At 38.3% G+C, this 14,846-nt stretch overlaps 1 pseudogene; it reads left to right on the top strand.

Annotated features, from left to right (window-relative positions):
• The first annotated feature begins 1,122 nt into the window (after window positions 1-1,122).
• Window positions 1,123-12,427, top strand: LOC149848563 (subtilisin-like protease SBT4.14; annotated as a pseudogene).
• Window positions 12,428-14,846: the final 2,419 nt, after the last annotated feature.

Raw genomic sequence — 14,846 nt, forward strand, 5'->3', positions numbered from 1 at the left:
GAAAATTCAAAATTTGAGAAATGATATGGAGTGCCTGTTGATTTGCTCTCAAAGAGAAATCGGAAGCAAGACCCTAGAAAACACGAGACGAGCTATTCATGAGGAAGAAAGGTGTGAGAGAGAGAGCACCTGGCTGCCGTAGGTGCGGTGTATGGCTGCAGTCGGAGGTCGACCTAGGGTTGGAGCACGACGAGCGAGCGAGGGTGATGCAACCCCCAAATCTCCAAAGGATCAAGGATCCACAGTCGAAGGCCCTCTTCAGCAGACATGAAACCCTCAAAACTCGAAAGAACTTGCTGTCTGAGGGGCGGTGGGGCGTAGCTGCAGAGAAGGTCGAGCGATGGTGGTTCCAGCACAACGAGAGGCGTCATGCAGAGGAGGTTGGGCGATGGTGGCTTATGAGTGGCGAGGGGGGTTGCTCCTTCACTGGTGGCTAGACGCCGAAAACTCCCAATCTCCCACTGTTGTCAATGCTGGAATAGTGGCAGAGGGGGACAAAACGCAGGACAAAGGTGAGACTTAAGTCGAGACCGAGAGGGGCACAGGTTAGGGTTTCAACCAGGGCTCTTTTGCTTTGCAAGGACAAAGAGATTCCTCGATCTTTGCAGGGACAAAGAGATTCCGCGATCGGAAAAGATTAGGGTTCGAAACAGAGACTAAGCAACCGATGAGAAAAATCTGCAGTTTTTCCTTTCCGACAGAAATGGCAGAAAATGGGGAGTTGGGTCGTGGGTAATTAAGGAATAGGAGATTTTGTGGATTTCAGAGAGATACATGCAGAGGAGAACCCGATTAGAGAAAGCAGGAGATCGCTAGAGGTGGGGTTCGTAGATGGAGGAATGGTTGTCATTACTCACCAGAGTGATAATGTTAAAAGTGCCAAAGAGAGGCTCGCCGGAGGGACGATGGTCGTCACTTTCTAGAGAGAGAGAGAGAGAGAGAGAGAGAGAGAGAGAGAGAGAGAGACTAGCCGGTGGTGGGGAGGAAACTGGCCTGGATAGACACTGGGGCAGGTGGAGAGGAAACTAACCTAGATGAATGTTGTAGGTGGTGGGAAGGAAATCAACTTTAATAGAGGCTGAAGGTGATAGGGAGAAAACTAGTGGACGTTGCTGGGTGACGATGGTCATTAGGGAGAAGGCTGGTGGCATAGTGGTGGAAGTGGTGGGAGAGAAAAGGGAAGGTAGGGAAGGGGAAAGAAAGAAGTTGTTTGATCTCTAAATCGGATGACTGTTGGTTAAAATCAATTGCTGGAAAACATATTCTAATTTTCACATATATATATATATATATATGTATATACCACTAATGAAAGTAAGGTATATGAGAAACTAATTAGGCTGGCGAACATTGGATTCAAAGTTACATGGAGATTAGTCTTGGGTGTTGATTTCGACAACATTACTTGGCGGTCCAAGTGGACCCCACAGAAAATGGGTGCCAACATTGTAAAAAAAATACTTTTCTAAAAAAATTGTAGGGTTTTTCTTCATTCGATGCAGTCCATTTAGTTTTTTCCCAATGACCCATCTCTCTCCAGCTGAAACCTTTTCACCCCAACACAACTTCCCCCTCTCTCTAAAAAATAACAGAAAGAGAGTTCAAAGTTGAAAAGGTTGGTTTATTTTCTTTGCATGTGTTTGTTGTTGAATGCATTTCCGTTTTCGTCTTCCTTTGATGGTCGATTTTTTTCTTGTTGATGTGAGGATCATTGATTTTTTTTTTATTTTCTCGAATTTGGGGTTTGTAGGTTTGGCTAGGCTAAAAAAGGTAATTGAGAGAGCATAAGGAAAAAATAAGGTAAGAAACCTATCTTTGTGTTTTTTTTTTATTTAACAAATCTCTTATGCTTTCTTTTGAAAGGAGAGATGGGGACCATTGTTTTCTAAGCTGCTTTTACAACTTCCATGCCTACCCACCACATTCTCTCTCTCTCGCTCTCGTAGTTTGAAGAAACACTTTTTGTAGGCCCACCCTCACAAATTTGTTATTTTTGTTGCTTTCCATCATATGGGTTTTTGTGATTAATTGTTTCATTTTCTATGTGCCTTAGCTTAATATTAGCCAAATATATTTCAACTAGTTTGGAAGTGGCTGGTCAAAGCCCATCTGAAGCTCAAGGTGGGGTTATAATGTGATTAGGAAAGGCAATGAATCGGGGGAAAATGGGGCCCCACATTGGACCGGGTATGTAGGACATGAAACGAGGATGGACGTTACAATCAAAATCTATGCAAGGATGGAGGTGGGGATGGACTTGTGCTTTCTCCTGCCCCGCCTTGCCTCCCCACCCACCCAATCAACGATCCCTATTAGTAAAACTTTCTCTCCTTCTTTAGTAATGGTGGTGGACCAAGGGGAAATGGGTTCCCACCCCACCTCGACTTGTTTGGACAGGGGATGGAGGTGAGGATAAAGGTTAAAATCAAAACTTGCAGGGATGGATGGCAGAATTTTAAGACAAGGCGAGGGTGAAGACCTTGTTTGAACCCTAGATGTGATGCATTTTTTTCTAATACTAAGCCAAACCCACAAACCACAAAATTAAAGGGAGCAAAAACTCAATGATCCTCACATCATCAAGTAAAATGAACCATCAGAGGAGAATAAATTGGGAAATGCGTTCAATAACAAAAACACACACAAAAACCCTGACTTCTTCAACTTTGAACTCTCTTTCTGTTATTTTTTAGAGAGAGGGGTTGGGTAGGTTGGGAGTTAGAAGACGGGTTTAGTTGGAGAGAGACGAGGGTAGAGGGAAAGAAGAAACTAAATGGGTTGCATCGAATGAAGGAAAACCTTGCAACTTTTTTATAAAAGTATTTTTTTCTTTTTCTTTTCTTAATGTTGGGGGCTTTATCTTTTGTAAAAGTATATATATATATATATATATATATATATATATATATAGTCTGGTAAAGACTGTGCTCAGCACAGTTAAAAAAAATATATCTACACAGTCTGGTAAAGACTGTGCTCTGCACAGTTTGGGTAAAGATTGTACTCTGCACAGTCTTTCTCTCTAAAGACAAAAGTATATAAAAAATATATAAAAGATATATTTTTTTTAGTTTTTATAAATTTTTGTCCTAAAAAATGGACAAAAATAGACTTGATCAATGTTGACCGAGTCCAAAACAAGGACGAACTCGGCCTTTACTCGTTGACCGAGTTCAAATTGGCGTTGATCGAGTCCGGATCGTGTCCGAAGCTGCACCCGTGTTGGGGCGTGTCGCCTCGGGTGCGGTGACTCCTTAGCCGAGTCCGTGTGACATAGATATTGAAGTTTTATTTTATTTTTCTTTTGGAAGGATTGACGCACTTCTCTCATCCTTTTTTAGCTTCTTCAATGATTTAGAACGATGTGATTTAGAAAATGAACTTTTATTTTATATAATTCTACTTTCATTTGGCATCAGATAACTTGTTTGATGTTGTTTTGTATAAATTTCACGTATAACAGTCAGAGTCGTCTCAATTACATTATTATTCTCTATTGCATAATCTACATTCTTGCTTGTGTAGCTTGTTTTGCAGCTTTATGGTCTTCATGATGGAGGGAGTTCTTTTAATCCTCACTGGTTCAGTTAAGCATGTGCTCAACAAGGTTATTGCTGAAAATGGAATTGCTCCTCGTATATATTTAAATTACTAAAAACGAAGGTGCTGATGCAGTTTGTCATAGCTCTGGGATCTTCATTATCGGTTCTCAGCATGCACTAATGCAACTTCTATCTTGCTTTATGATTCATATTATTTTGATCAATCCTGTTACTATTGTAGCTTGTTTGTAAGGGAGTTTCTATACAAATTTTCAATCTCTATAGTGATTGGTTTTACTACTAAAAGGTTATACATGCAGTTCAATAAGTTTCATGACAACATTTCAAGTTAAAAGGATGGGCTTTTAATGAGTCTTTCAACCAGCTAGACGTGTGTGAACCTTATTCCTCTTTATGTTTAGTGAGTTTCAAACAAAAAGCAATCAATTGTTACATGGTTGTTGTTAGCTTACAACATATTTACTCAAAACAACTTTTCTATAGGTTGCATTTTAAAGGCCTTGGAAACGGTAGGGCACAACCTCCCTCTCTTATGATGTAATGAAAGAAGTGGAAGACGAAAAGACAAGAGCCACTAAAGGCATACAATAGCAGATTCACTATGTGCTCAACCACGAGTCCTTTAAGGACAATACAAGAAGCCTACAAGGGCGAATACAAGAGAACAAAATATAAAAAATAAAGCTTTTATTGATAAAATGCTTAATAAAATCAATGAGAACAAAAGTGTGCAAACAACTCCTATATATACAAGTGATTGGCTCAGTGGGCTGTAACTGTGTTTTTTCAATCAGCTGGATGATCTGCAGTCAAATGGAAGTTGTATGGACTCATAGTTTGACTCTAGTGTAGTGTAATGTGGTTGCTTATCTATGTTTTCTGCATCTGCTAATGTTTTTTGTAGCAGGTGTATTGGGATCAGTGGACTGTAACTGTGTTTTTTCTATTCTCAATCCTCTGTTGCAGCAAGTGATATCTCATCACTTGCTATAGTACTATTATGCTAAATTCACATGATTCACAAGATAAACAACAATGTCCATTAAGTTTTTTCTTAATATTTTTGCCTTTTTGTTGCCTGAAAAATTTAGGTGCCTTGGTTAAACTACTTGTGTAAGTTATCACTTGAAAAAATCATGTGCCATGTAAGTTGTTACCTCAAAAAATTCAATTGTTCGCTATGATTTTGACCAAACAAAAGAGCAAAACTGTCAAGAATAAAGTGAATTAGTCTCGCATCATTCAAATTTTTGGTACATAAACAGGTTTTTTATTAGGGTTTGAAAAATCAATATCCCATAATTATTGTTATCTTTCTAAACCCAAAAAAGCATGTTTTTCATCAAAAAGTTAACGTAATTTTGTCAAAAAAACATAATTCAACTGTAGATTCTTAGCAAATTGACCATATCAAAACACATCTATAGCGCCGGATTGCAGGACACTAGTTACACTGTACAAGTTAACACTCCCAACGCGAAGAATATGTGGATCGAATAATGGAAAGAGAGGTGCACCAAATTAAACACTTATGATGGTCTTTGTTACTGGTTTTTTGTTTTTTAATATTTTTGGCGAAGCCAAATGAACTTGCTCGGTAGGTTGTGAGCCAAGTAGCAGGTCCAGTACATGGCTGGGAATGGAACCATTGACCCACATTTAGGGACAACATTGCAAGGTTCAAAGCAAACGTTTGGCTCCATGGAATCCCTGAATGTCCACAAGAGCATGGAAGACTGACTACTTTCCAGGCACACAATTTATGGTCTGTCAAGGTCTATGTTTCACTTACACTAACAGAATCATTGACTGGGTTTTACCTTGGGATCGAAACAGGTCCGGATATGGATCCGGTCTTGATTAAATCGACACTGGATCTGATCATTGAAAAGTGGCATAGCGTAGGGGTGAAAAATGGGTCTGAAGCTTCAATCCTATTCCGAAGTAGATCTGACCTATAAAATCTGATATTCAGATAATCCATATCCGAATATGACAGATTTGGAACAAATAATTTGGGGTTGGGGCGGATCATTTTACCCTAAAAATTCATACAATCAGTTCCTTGTTTATTGGAGAATTTTTTGTACAAAGCTGAGGATAAGCATGATCATCTTCACTTGCCAATAGCTTTTTTACGTTTGACACAGTTCAAGGTGGTTCAAGCCAAAAGCTTGGATACCCCTTGAAATTGAACCGAATCATAGGACCCGAAGCTCATGGTCTTCCAACCACTTGATGAGCCTTTTAGTTTTAAGACAACAATTGTAGGCTGTAAATATGTTCAATTTACTAATTGACAACATGTCCTTTGAAGATACCCTAATTCCCAATTAATAGGGCAATCAATCGGTTCAAAACGTATAAGATGGGTGGTTCTACATTTAGGGTTTACAAAAAAGAAATGACGAAAATTAGGAATTGAGTCAGATCTGGACCAACCTCGCCTATGCCAGAATTGGGCCATGCTCCATTGTCCAGGGCTTAAGCCAGCCTGTTTTAACAAATGAATCTCCAAGCACGGTTTGTCTAATTGATCAGAAATGGTCATCAATGGGACTGGATCCAGAGGGACTTTTGATCCAAACTACAAATTAGACATGCTACCCATACATGGATTTTAAAATAAGATCTACTTATATATTTAGATCGACTTCATATTTATGTTATTTTCGACTCAATCTGAATCTATTTAGATCCATGCTTGTGTGGAAATATATACAACAATACAAATCAACCTATTTATGCTTATTTCCATGAAAACTCTCGTTTACAAACACTGTCAGAATCAGTACTACCATATAAAACTTCATATACGAGTTCAACTCTACTGCAATTTCAGTTCAGATCCATATTTGCAGCATAAAATTCAAGTTCGGATCCAGGTTGCTGGGATCCAGCTCATATATTGATTTTCCATTCTTTGTAATGCCAAGGGTATCTTTATGATTGTCTAAATGCAGAAAGTTTTCTAACATCTAGAATTTAAGGGAAAAAGATCTCAACCACAGGCTAGCAACTGATCACCTTATTAATACTTACCACGTGAAAACAACTTACCGATCTTCTCCTTGCCCTCCATTGTGTCTAGCAAAAGTGAAGGTTCTGCTTGGGAAGTAGAGCGATTCTTGGGAATTAAGGATTCCAAAATGCATTTGTTTTTCCGTTTGGCATGCATGTAAAAGGCAGTCAAAGAAAAAGAATCCAAATTCCTTTCAAATAAATTCCCTTATTTTTCCTACCAAATCCATTTTACCAATTTCTTCCAAGTATCTTTTGCCAAACAGATAAAGAAAAATGGGTACGTCAAAAATGCCCTTCATAATTTGCTTCCTATTACTCACGGTGGTCCATTGCAGTAGCACCACGGAAAGGAAAGTAAGTAATTGATGAGACTAGCTCAAATTTATTTCTCACAAGTAGGTAGCTAGTGAGTCAATTGGATATCATTTTGCCTATTTGATTATTTGGAAGTCATAAATCTCATGCAATTATTGGTGGTTTACATGACTTAAGATTTTCTGTTGATACTTGACATAGATTAATCATTTCATATATTAAACTGTCTAACATTGGCAGTCATACATCATGTACATGGGAGACGTGCCATCCAATTTTCTCTCAGACACGCACCATCACATGCTTGCATCTGTAACCGGCAGGTCGCTCTCTCTCTCTCTCTCTCTCTATCTGTTTCTCTTTTGTTTCTCTCCCATCCAATATTCTGTTGGATGTATTTTGGTAATGTTGAATGGTGAATGTTCTCCTTTCTCTCTCTCTCTCTCCCTCTCTAAATCCATCGACAGGTGCAGTCTATCATGATATATATTTGGAGTCTTGAAGATTTATGATTTTTGGCCATCAATTTTTCAAACATTATAAAAACCAACCATGTCTTGAAACCAAACACTACATGACTTGATCCGTATAATACCAGGCACACAGATCTCATCTGTATGATCAAACTTTTAAAATAAAACAAAAAAAAATTCATACAACCCATATAAAATGCTTCATTTAGCATTCAATCTCTCTCTCTCTCTCTCTCTCTCTCTCTCTCTCTCTCTCTCTCTCTCTCTCTCTCTCTATATATATATATATATATATATATATATATATATATATATATATATATATATATATATATATATATATATATATATATATATATATATATATATAAACCTAGCTTGCCCAAACAATCGTGGCTGGTGCCACATGATGTTTTCCAACCAATCCTACATCAAAATGGTAGCAGTAGTATCTCAAATGAATGAGTTTTCCTATCAAACTTAAGTTTCTAAAATTTATTTGTTATTGATACTAAATCATAAATGTGTATACTATGAAAAAAGTTTCCACTCGTTCACAATGAATTATTGGCATTCCTTGAGCATGTGATGAGCAATTTGCTTTAATTTCATGAAATTCATTTTGGCAGCCATGACATTGCAAGAGAGACAATGGTCTACAGTTAGAAGTGAAGTTTCAATGCATTCGCTGCAAAACTCTCACTAGAGGAAGCAAAAAGATTAGCTGGTTAGTATGAAACACAAGTACATTGACTATTGTATACACAATCAATTTTTCCAATAGTTTAGCTTGTTTAATATACTATTACTTAATAATGTGCAGAAACTGAAGGCGTGACATCAGTATTTCCTAATTCCTATCACAAGCTTCACACCACAAGATCGTGGGATTTTGTCGGCTTCCCTTTGAATGTAAAAAGGCAGCTCAAGTTTGAAAGTGATGTCATCATTGGAGTTTTGGACACAGGTAAGCATTAAAGGGTATTATGAATGTAAGCAATGGTTTGATTAGATATGCATAAGTTGTTCCTTGGTTTTCTAGCCAACTTGACCCAGTCACATTTGTTGCTCTTTTTTTTTTTATTTTGAAGGATCTCTTCTTCTTCTTTTTTTCATAAAATTGATTCTTTTCAAGAAAATGATGCCATCTTTCCTCATATAAACATAGGTATCAGCCCCCATTCACAGAGCTTTGACGACAAGGATCTTGGACCTCCTCCTGCTAAATGGAAAAGCACATGTGAAAGATCTGAGCATTTTAGTGGGTGTAACAAGTATGCTCTCTCTCTCTCTCTCTCTCTCTCTCTCTCTCTCTCTCTCTCTCTCTCTCTCTCTCTCTCTGATTCAATCAAAGATTTACACTCCCAACCTTCAATAATTAAATTGACACAGCAAACTCATCGGAGCCAACTATTATAGAATAGACGGACCCTTCACGCAACTTCAACCCTATGATATACTATCTACAGTTGACACTAAGGGTCATGGCACCCACACAGCATCAACTGCAGATGGTGTCCAAGTTCCAAACGCAAGCATGTATGGGCTTGCTAATGGCACTGCGCGGGGTGCAGTCCCTGCAGATCGCCTTGCTGCATACAAGGTATGCTGGGAAGACACTGGCTGCTCCGACATCGACATTCTCGCTGCCTTCGACGATGCCATCGCCGATGGTGTTGATGTGATCTCAATCTCCATAGGCGGCATGAACAATGGATACCTCAAGGATGCAATATCGATCAGGTCGTTTCATGCCATGAGTAAGTGAATTATCACGGTGGCGTCGGCCGGGAACGATGGCCCTGACCCTGGCATGGTGGAGAATGTGTCACCATGGATCCTTACGGTGGCGGCGAGTTCCATTGATCGGCAGTTCAGAACCAAACTTGCACTGGCCAATGGCATGCAGATTACAGTATACCTTTGGCTCTTCACTAAAAATTTTCTTCACAATCTTTTTTTCTAGCTAGGTCGCTTGTTTTAGCTTATATATTAAGTTTGTTAATTTGGTTCTTCTTTTTAAAATGACAGGGCATATCATTAAATACTTATTCCCCGAATAAGAAATATTACCCACTCATCACTGGGGCCCAGGCAGGAAGCAGTTCAGGTGGCTACGGGCCATATCCAACGTAAGAACAACTGCATACTTGTATAGTCTTTGGGTTCCTCGGGAAAGTTCAAGATAATTTTTAGAAATTCTTGGGGTTCGTTTGCGCGTGTAGTGTATATATATATATATTTTTATAAAATCTCACGTACACGTTAAAAGAATTCGCTACAAGAGGCAATCCTTAGGTTTTTGACCATAGAGATCCGATCCGTACGGTTATATTTGTCAATTTTTTTTTTCAAAAGTGGGTTGAAGATTCACACCCTATAAAATGATGTGTGCAATAGGATTATAGCTTGTACTCATGATTGCTTAACAATTTGTTTGCAGTTTTTGTGATCAGACTCTAGATCCCAACAAGGTGAAAGGGAAGATTGTTCTTTGTGATTTGGTAAATGGAGACCTTGACTCCAGTGTTAGGGACATTGGAGGGGCTGGAATCATCTTTCAGAGTTACAAAAGCCAAGACGCAGCTTTCCCTTTTGCTCTACCAGCAGTTTTAGTGGATACCAACAAATCAATGACAATAAATGATTACATCAATTCCACTAGGTAAGTAAATTGAAACTCGATCTCCTCACTTAAATTCCTGACATGGGTAACGGTTACAATGAAACCTTGATTGAGAGGCTTCCATGAATTGACCACCACTATACAATCATCTTCACTCCCTTTTTGCGCAATTGCGTAGTTCTTGTTGCGTGTATCGTAGGTGACGATCCTTCTCTGTCAGCCTACAGCTCCTTCCTTCTCGGTTGGGCCCCTAACCTTGTTCATCTAGCTAATTCCAGAGGAGGATAGGGTTATTTGTGACACAAACCCATCCTTGAATATCACCCGAATTCGTATTTGGGAAGCAATTCGATGTCAATATAAAGTTAAGCAATGGAGTAGTCATATCTGGAACTCTAATTAAAGCCCACCCACGATATTTGGCCACATCAATAAGACTGCCAACTCTTGACAATGTTGTCTGCAATGGGAGACTGAAGCCAACAGACCTTCCAAAAACCTGATTTTGTCATCTTAATTATTCTCCAAATTAAGCTCTATGAATTGCTATATTACATCACGTATATACTTGTTGCACAAAGATTGTTCCAAACATCATCCATTAAAATTGATTTTTTCCTCTATTTTTCTTGAAGGTCGCCTTATGCAGTTATATACATGTCTTATACAGTTAATGTGAGCATTCCACAAATTGCATCTTTCTCATCTCGTGGCCCGAATACACTCTCACCAAGAATCCTCAAGGTAATGCAGCATTTTACATGCTTAAAAGGGAGAGCAAATCGGGTCATTGGCTGAGTAGCTACTTTGCCCAATGACTGGATGCCATGCATCCCCTTCTGTCCTCTAAATGATGGGATAGTGCTAATCATTGTTGCTTGATCTAATAACCATACCCTTGATTACAACCTGATATCATTGCCCCTGGGCTAGATATTCTGGCCGCATATACACCATTATCTTCAATGACTGGGAAGAAGGATGACGAACGAATGGTTAACTACAATATAATGTCTGGAACTTCAATGTCATGTCCTCATGTGAGTGGTGCGGCTGCATACATCAAGTCTTTCCACCCTCGTTGGTCTCCTGCTGCAATCAAGTCTGCTCTCATGACCACAGGTAAATTTGTTTTCTATTTTGTTTTATTTGATATTTTTCATCTATAATATTTGCTTTGCATTGACAATGATGCCTTAAAACAAATAAAATACACACTAGTATCTGATTGTAGATGTATAGATCTGTCTTTGTGGTTTCGTAAGTTTGATCCTTTACTTCACTCCAAGAATTCTATAGTTGGTAGATTGCATCAAAATAGTAGTGTTGTTCTCTGTTTTTTTTTAATTTGCTTCGGTCTGTAAATGTGTGAATTTGGAAATCCATTGATTTGCCTTTTGCAAACAAAAATATAATGTGAGATTAGCCAAATAACATGCCAATAGTTCTATATTGCAATTCATAAAAATAATCTGCAAAATGTCTCTGCTCTCTCCTTTGAAATGAATACTCAATTCTCAAGATGGTAGGTGCCTATTTTTGCCAATATAAGGGGAAAAAAAAAACCATGGCAGGTGCTTACAAATAGTTGCAACGAGGGCAGTTGCCATCCTATTGTATATGATGTTATATTCCATCGCAACTGCACATCTCACTTGATGGAGCTATCTATGTATGGCCCCCCGCTTTAACATTCTCATGGTTTTCAAGTGAGATGTACAAGATGGATTGAATACAACCCATGACCGTAACTGCTCTAGATGTGCCTAACCTTGAAAGTTGCTAACCCAGATAGCCCATTATGTCTGAAGATTCAAAGGTGCCTATACCATATCTTTAACCGTTTTTCTTTCTCATTTCCAGCAAAGATGATGGACCCAAGGCTGAATGAGGATGCAGAATTTGCCTACGGTTCGGGTCTATTTGATCCAAGACATGCTGTTCACCCAGGCCTAGTGTATGACATGGACCAATTGTCATATGCCCAATTTCTCTGTAAAGATCACATAGACGGTGCTGCCTTGAGAATCGTGACTGGTGGTCAATATAACAACTGCTCTGCCATACCTGCCGGCCAAGGCTATGATGGTCTCAACTACCCATCGATGCAGGTCCAAGTTAACAATGGATCCGACCCGATCCATGCCGTGTTCTATCGCACAGTGACCAATGTTGGTGCAACAACTTCAGTCTACAAAGCAATGGTCAATGTCCCAAGTGGGCTTAAGATCAGTGTCACACCAGAAACTCTCTTATTTAACAGACAGGGACAACGTCTATCCTTTAAGGTAGAGGTGAATGGTGATCCTCTTGGCGCCAATCCTATGGCATCAACTTCACTTGTTTGGGATGATTCAAAACATAAAGTCAGAAGTCCCATCGTTGTATATCAATTGGCTGCATTCCAAGGAATCACCCACATGTAAAATGTCAAACTTTCATGATATTGAAATTACACTTTTACATTATAAGAAGAATTGTTCTTTTAGTAATTATTTTTTCATGTAAAACTTATTTATGACTTATTTTGGAGAAGAGGCTCAAGGATGAGCAAAAATGCAGGCTTTATCTACCCTTTTTAATGTTACTTTTTTCTCTCTTCAATTATTACTTTCTTCTTCTTCAGTTTCCTAAATGCTTCATACTCAAATCTTAAAGCTTGCGCTTGGAAATGAAACAATGCATGGTTGAAGTGTTTAGCCTGCACGCAATAAGTTTAGAGTTCAAATCCTATTCGTTATAAGTTTGAAACAATAGTTTATTTTGTAAATGAGACGAGTTTGAGTTTGGCTTAGTAGGTTTATGTTGTAAATTCTATTATTTTCAACTATGAACAAGTATATATATATTTTGTAAATGAACTAGCTTATACTTTGCTTGTTTGGCTCAGGCTTTTCACAAACTCAACCATGGCTCAGTTCAATCAAGAAATGAGCTGAACTTGAACACCCTCTACAATCATGGATTATCATATGGTGTTTATATATTCTCCAACAGTTGAGTTTTTCTTCAATCAGACAATACATATTGTTTTTATTTTTTAATTAATATTCTTTTAAGGAAGTAAAAAGTATGTTTTAGATTATGATTTTTCAAGATTTTGGTATGTCTTTAAATTAAGTGCTAAGCATTAACGGATTATAATACTTTGTATTGTAAAGTTTTAAATGCATTGTGAGCCATCCCTTTCCACTTTTTGAAAAACATGTTGAGATGTAAAAACTTCACAACAGTTGGTCGGTTGAGGGACAATGGCAGATTAATGTAGCTAGACAAGATAGTTTAGCCAAAAGTTTCAGGATTTGCTATGATCATTGGCAGGAATGAGGATTAGGAATAATATTGACAAAATAAGTGAAAATACGAGAAAGATGGAGAGTAAAATATGACCTCTTGTTACTAGATACCGGCCACCCTTTTTGCGACCTGGCTGCCAGATCGCTATCTCGGGGGGGGGGGGGGGTGTGACCTTCTTCCAAGGGTGACTCGTTCTCCATGGCATGTCAAAAATTGATGACAATCTCCAATTGATGGGGTTTCAACTGGTTAGTCAGTGCTATTTTTGTGAGTGTGTTGTGGAATCTAATGAGCACCTCTTCGTTGGGTGCATATGGTTTAGGAAGTTGCAGGAGTTCTTTTGGAACGAGGTTACGGCTGATAGTTTTTGCAGTCTGTGAGATGTGTTCCTCTCCCAAAAGGATCGGGCAAAGGAGACTACGAGTGGAGTAGCTGGGTTTTGATTTCAATGGCAGCTGATTTGGTTACACAAGAATGAGATTGTTTTTTAGAGGGCAACCCCAAGCCTAAAGTTATTACAGGTTAGAACCACCAACGAGTGTAGAGAATGGATGATGTTAAAGAAAGCAAAAAACAGGAGCAACGCCTTGCTTCCGGACATGTTGGTTCAACATGCCCAAGTTTAGCGGTTCTAGAATTGGGACCTCTTTTGATAGCTCATCTCGAATTCAGCTGTCTTAATCACCGTGTTTTTAATTATATTTGTATATGTCATAAATTAATTTCTACTAAATGAGAATGTTTGCCTTTCTTCTCAAAAATAAAATCTTCACAAAACATATATCTTGTTAAATAAATTATAAATAATAAATATATAAGATTCAGTTGATGAAACACTCAAATATTGGAGAAGGAGAGGTGCCTGATAATCATTGGTTACAGATTTTGGACTTTCTTTTGGTTGGATTATATCTTTGCTTTACTTATGCCCACACAAGTGCCTATGTGGATGGTTCATGGGATTAAAGCTCCCTCAAATAGTGATTTTCTTCCAAATGATTAATGAATATGATGCGAGGGTCCAGAGTGGGATAGTAAAAACTACACCACGATCTATGCTATTGCATACTAAACTATCAAAACACTAAAAATCGACTGACGATAAAACGAAAATTTTGGAAGCTTAAAAGAATAAAAAATAAATCTCTAATCGTCCCAAATTTGTTTGAACAATGATTGTTTATAGAAAAAGGCAAAAGTTTATGAATCCAAAATCAACTTAAAGCCTAATAAAAAAACTGAAGTCCAATTTAAAATTTAAAAAAAAAAAATATATGCAAAAGGATCCAATCGGTGCAAGGATTCTTAGGCAGTACAAGAAATTCTGAATTTAATTAACTATGACAAATCTTGAGAGTAGCCGAAACCCATTGCAGGCCGCCACGAGGGACAAGCTTCATTTGAGATAGTGAATGGGCAACATCATTGTGCTGGTGTGGGCATTTCGGTGTGTGCGTGAGTTTTGCTGTGCCACTCTCCTTGCACTCTGCATTATCATGGAGATCCTAATATGAACTTGAAATGCTAATAACAAATTCATATCTCGGT

This window comes from Nuphar pumila, chromosome 1 (assembly GCF_984573655.1).
Source record: "Nuphar pumila chromosome 1, dmNupPumi1.hap1.1, whole genome shotgun sequence".
NCBI classification, from domain to species: Eukaryota; Viridiplantae; Streptophyta; class Magnoliopsida; order Nymphaeales; family Nymphaeaceae; genus Nuphar; species Nuphar pumila.